A 6360-nucleotide genomic window follows, 5' to 3' on the forward strand; every position below is an offset into this window, starting at 1 on the left:
AGTTTTTAAGCAAGTATAGAGGCAGGAAAAGAACAAAAGGAGACAGAGGGCAGGAGTGATTAAACAACAAAAATGATGATGGTGCAAAGCAAAAGGAGGTGATACTGAGACAAGTATAGAAACAAAATATGGTTCCAGAGGAGATGTAAATGGTTACAGCAGGATGTGTAGAACTCGATCCTGGCTGGGAGAAATGAAATAGGAGTTAAGCAGTATAAACTAGACATGGCCTGAAATTACTTGTGTTAGATCGATAGCCACACTGTGGAATAGTTGTGTACATTGGGCACTCCAATATAGAAAGGCTATCGGAGCCATGGGAAAGCTGTACGAGGATGATGCCATGGACAAGAAAATATGGTTACTGACATGAATCTTGTCATTCATGTGGAAAGACTTATGAAATAATACTGGGCGGCCTGCAAGTGGCGCTGTCCAGGGAGAGTATAAATACTCGGGCATGGGCCCAGCTTGCTCAGGACATTCTTTAACAGGAACTAGTGAAGGACACAACTAGACCTCCATGTTGTAAAACAGTTGATTAAAGCTTTGTTTAATACTCAGACCAAGTGCCTAGTAGTTTTCTTACGTCAGTTACAGTGTGAGATTATTTTTAAAGGGGCTGGATTCACAAGCAGAAAACGCTAAGGACGAATCTAATTGGTGTTCAAACTTCTGAAAGCAATTGAAAGTGTAAACAGTGAACGATTATTTCCACTGGTTGGTGAATTGGTAACAAGGAGGTATAAACTGGGACTAGTACAGGAAACTTTCGATTTACCGGCACCTAAATAACCGGAAATCTCGGTTAACCGGCAAAATTCCGGAGTAGGTTCAGGTAACTTTTATTACTTGCCTTCCTCCATTTGTTGCTGTGCAAGGGTGTGGCTGCAGCTGTTGCCAAGCTACAGAGACGCTTGCAACTTGTGGCCATTGTTCTGAAACTGTTGCTAAGCAACAGGGTTTGTTGCTTTATACGGAGCTCTCAGCTCTGTATCTTTTACTATAGCTTTAGGTTATCCGGAATTTTTGATGAACCGGCATCACGTCGGTCCCGTTGGTGCCGGATAAAAAAAAGTTTCCTGTATATAGCATAAGTATTAGTGGAGATTGGAAGAAGCTTTTCAGGACGTGGAATGCATTCCCAAAAGTGACTTTTGAAGCTGAGCTGATCATAGCACTTAAGAGGGAAATGTATAAACAAATGAAGAAGAAAAATATTAAAGGTCATGGGGAAAAAAGCAGGAAAATGGGATTTGAGTTGATAGCTTCAGTGGGGAGAAAGAAAGATTTGCATTTATATAGCAGCTGTCATGACCTCAGGACGTCCCAAAGCACTTTACAGCCAATGAAGTACTTTTGAAGTGTAGTCACTGTTATAATTTAGGAAACGCAGCAGCCAATTTGCGCACAGCAAGGTCCCACAAACAGCAATGTGATAATGACCAGATCATCTGTTTTAGGTGTTGGTTGAGGGATAAGCATTGACCAGGATATCGGGGAGAACTCCCCTGCTCTTCTTCGAAATAGTGCCATGCAATCTTTTACATCCACCTGAGGGGGCAGACGGGGCCTCGGTTTAACACATCCAAAAAACGTCACCGACTGACAATGCAGCACTCCCTCAGCACTGCACTGGGAGTGTCAGCCTAGATTTTTGTGCTGAAGTCTCTGGAGTGGGATTTGAACCCACAACTCAGAGGCGAGAGTGCTGCCCACTGAGCCACAGCTGACACCACTAGCACCACTCACAAGTATGATGAGCTGAATGGCCTCCTGTACTGAAAGATCTATGATCTGCAACAATCTGCTGCTGCTAAAATAAGATTGAATCAAATTGGGTACTAAAGGCATTGGGTCCAGTCTGGGTTTGGAAGAGTTACTGAGTCTAACAATGTGTGTAGGAGGCAAAATATGTTTTATGTTTGGATCGCCTGCAACGATGATTCAGCTACAACAATTTGACTCTGGGGACTAAGGTTAGGAAGTTCTTCTTAAAGCAAGAAGTGATTAATACTTGGGGTAGACGTCCAAGTAGAGTAGTGGCGGCAGAAACATTAGAGGCAAGTCCAGAAATACAGGAAACTTTCTGATATCCGGCACTGACGGGACCAAGCTGGTGCCGTAACATCAAAAGTGCCGGACATACCAGAGTTAATGTTTAAACATACGGAACTGAGAAGCTCCGTGTGAATCAACAAACCCTCAACAGCTTCAAAACAGTCGGCTGCAGCTGCAAGCGTCTGTAGCTGAAGCTGTTGCTATAGCTACAGACCTTGCAGTGCTTGACTGGGAAAAAAAAAGTAACGAGAACTAAAAAAACATATAGAAAACGGCTCCTGATTTTTGCCGTTAGATCGAATATTCCGGACATATAACCTCCGGATAAACCAAAGTTTCCTGTATTTGGATGCTGTGATGGGAGACTGAAGGTTTTTCCGGATGAATGAACTAGGATGGGCCGATTGACCTTTTCAACCGCTTTTATCTTCTGATCTTGAGTAGCTTGTGCCCGCTCTGCAGAAAACCGTGGCCTCGAAGGGACAGGACATTTTGATCCTTCGCTGTCGGCTCTTCTTATTATTGTGAAGCAGAATTCACCAAGCGTTTGGATTGTTCACCCATTGATAGGGAACGTGAGCTGGGAATAGACCATTGTGAGACCGGTTAGGTTCACCCTACTGATGATGTGCTGTTGCAATCGTAATCCTGCTCAGTGCGACTTGTCAGACTTGTACTTGTGGTTGTTACTAGCTATCAACTCAAATCCCATTCCACTTCAGCGGCAGAATAAAAACAACAACTTGTATTTATGTAGCACCTTTCATGTAGAAAAAACATCCTAAAATACTTCACAGCGTGCACTCAAAAAAAGGCATTGTATATTAAACTGCATAGTGCTTCTGTCATTGGCCCAGAAATTTGGGTCTCCACGGGCGAGTATGCACGGGGTACTCACCCGTAGGCCGAATGGAAGTGTCGGTTTCCTGCATGCACTGCGCACGCGCGGGAAACCGGCACTTCCGATCCTCTGAACAAAGAGGTTCAGAGGTCGAACGCACGCGCAGGGGAGGCTGCGCGTGCGCTTTGAACTTAGTTTTTTTTTTACAGGTTTTTCCGGGATCGTAAGCCTGCAGGATTTACACATTTAAAAAGCAGGCGTAAGGCCTGCTTTTTGCAAGGTAAGTGGTCAATTAATTAAAATTAAAACATTTTTTCCACAGGTTTATTATTTTTAAATACTTTTAAAGCAAGGTAAGTTTATTTTTAGCCCCGTTAGAATATAAAATTATTTTTTTCAAAAATTTAAATTATTGTTTAAAATAGTTATTTAATGTAATTTATAGTTTATTTTAAAAGTGTGATGTTTTAAAAAAAATTATTTGAAGGTTTACTGCTATTTTGGGGCCCGTAGTATTTATAAGTTTTGACAGGTCTTCCTGCTAATCTTATGAATGGGCTTTTCCCTCCTCCGATTGGCTGCCCATGGCTCACGTGATCCCAGGGGATGCATCGCACTAACTACGCCCCTGGATCACGCAAGCACAGCGTGCCGGCAGCTGGGCCAGGCCCCGGATTGGAATTCCACGGGGCCCTAGAGCTCAACTGCCGGTGCGCAAGGTAAGTGCAGGTCGGGGGCTTACACCCGCGGGAAGCCCCCGACCCGAATTTCTGGGCCATTGTAAAACAGCCTATCAAACGACCAATGAGGAATATTAAGGGCGATCCGCCAGTATGTGAATGATAATAAATGTAAAAATTGTTAGAGTAGCTTACTTAAAATATGTACATTGTACTGCAGTAACCTCCCAAACCCGCAATCTCCACCACCTAGAAGGACAAGAGCAGCAGGCGCATGGGAAACACCACCACCTCCGAGCCTCACGCCATCCCAACTTGGAAATATATCGGCCGTTCCTTCACCGTCACTGGGTCAGAATCCTGGAACTCCCTAACGGCGCTGTGGGAGCACCTTCACGGCACGGCACGGACTGCAAGAAGAAAGCGGCTCGCCGCAACCTTCGCATGGGCGGCCAGGAATGGACAAGAAATGGTGGCCTTGCCAGCGACGCCTGTATCAAGAGAAATGACTTTTAAAAAAAAGTGTAACGATGAAAAAAACTGTGGGCTGCCACATTTGCCTCAGTAAAAAGTGGACCCTGGATACAGCCCTGTTATCACTGGTGCTGCAAAGGTTGCATGGAGTAGCACAACGAGCAGTACTACATGGGTGACAAGGGGATCTAATTAAAACAGTACATAAAGGCAGGTGATCGCTTCAGTGGCTACAAATGACTTGGAACAGCTGGAAGATCCGCGATAGTTTCTGCATTTATTATTTATGTTTTGACTCTTCCTGACACTTTATATTTGGGTTAATAGAAAAGTGAAGGATTATGCTAATATTGTTATTTATTATGCAGTGTGACAAGTGGCAATTAACACTGGTGATAAGGGACGAAGTGCCGAACTGGATTTTAAAAGGGTCCATCAGTGACAGGTTTATATTCCTAATGTTGGAGCCAAGATTACGAGATGAGTTCATTGAAACCAAGTCTGATTTTCAGGAGTCCTGTCTACTTGGTAAAAGAAAGACTTGCATTTACATAGTGCCCTTCACGACCACCGGACGTCTCAAAGCGCTTTACAGCCAATGAAGTACTTTTTGAAGTATAGTCACTGTTGTAATGTGGGAAACGCAGCAGCCAATTTGCACACAGCAAGGTCCCACAAACAGCAATGTGATAATGACCAGATAATCTCTTTTAGTGATGTTGGTTGAGGGATAAATATTGGCCAGGACACTGGGGATAACTCCCCTGCTCTTCTTCGAAATAGTGGCCGTGGGATCTTTTACATCCACCTGAGAGGGTGGACAGGGCCTCGGTTTAATGTCTCATCTGAAAGACAACACCTCCAACAGTGTAATACTCCCTCTGATCTGACCTTTAGGTTCTACACAGTCGTCAAAACAGTAAAAAAAAAAGTAGAGGAACAATAAAACTTTTATTATTTTTACATCTTTTTACTACATGCCGACAGGAATTAATTTTAACTCACAGGTTATATTTATAACTTCCTGTTTACTCTCACTCTACACAAAAGGCGTCAAGGGGTATGGGGAGAGAGCAGGAATATGGTATTGAGATAGAGGATCAGTCATGATCATATTGAATGGCAGAGCAGGCTCGAAGGGCTACTCCTCCTATTTTACGATGTTCTATGTTTCTATGAGTCAGCTGAGTCTGCGGTGTGTTACAGGAATGGGTTTCTTTGCAAGGCCAGTGTTTATTGCCCACCCCTAATATATCAAATCCTTTAGATCTCAGATAGTACCCAATCAGATAAAAGAAGTAGTTAAAGGTAGTTACTCAGACTGACAGAAGGTGGAAAGTGGTGTTTCACAGGGATCGGTGCTGGGACCATTGTTCACCAATAACACCAACGATTTGGACTCTGGAATCGGACTCACAATTTCAAAATTTTTCAGATGACACCAAATAAGGGGTGTAATTAATACGACAAAATACAGGAAAGCATTAAACTTGCAGAATGGGCGTGTAGTTGGCAAATGAACTTCAATATAGTTAAGTGTAAGGTAGTGCATTTTGGTAGATCTCATTACAGCTCCAAAATATGGACAAAAGAGCTGTCTTCCAGAGGTGAGGTGAGAATGACTGCCCTTGACATCAAGGCAGCATGTGACCAAGTGTGACATCAAGGAGCCCTAGTAAAACTGAAGTTAATGGGAATCGGGGGTGGTGGGGGGGGGGGGGGGAAACTCTCCACTGGCTGGAGTCATAGCTAGCACAAAGGAAGATGGTTTTGGTGGTTGGAGGTCAATCATCATAGCTTCAGGACATCGCTGCAGGAGTTCCTCAGGGCAGTGTCCTAGGCCCAACCATCTTCAGCTGCTTCATCAATGACCTTCCCTCCAACATAAGGTCAGAAATGGGGATGCCCGCTGAGTACTAAAGAGTGTTCAGTGCCATTCGCAACTCCTCAGATAATGAAGCAGTCCATGCCCGCATGCAACAAAATCTAGATGACATTCAGGCTTGGGCTGATAAGTGGCAGGTAACATTCGCACAACACAAGTGCTAGGCAATGACTATCTCCAAAAAGCAAGCGTCTAACCACCGCCCCTTGACATTCAACGGCATTATCATCGCCGAATCCCCCACTATCAATATCCTGGGGGTCACCATTGACCAGAAACTTAACTGGACCAGCCACATAAATACTGTGGTAACAAGAGCAGATCAGAGGCTGGGTATTCTGCCGCGAGTGTCTCACCTCCTGACTCCCCAAAGCCTTCCCACCATCTACAAGGCACAAGTAAGGAGTGTGATGGAATAC

The sequence above is a fragment of the Somniosus microcephalus genome, chromosome 29 (assembly GCF_052327205.1).
Source record: "Somniosus microcephalus isolate GS21.2 chromosome 29, FLI_Smic_1.0, whole genome shotgun sequence".
Classification (NCBI taxonomy): Eukaryota; Metazoa; Chordata; class Chondrichthyes; order Squaliformes; family Somniosidae; genus Somniosus; species Somniosus microcephalus.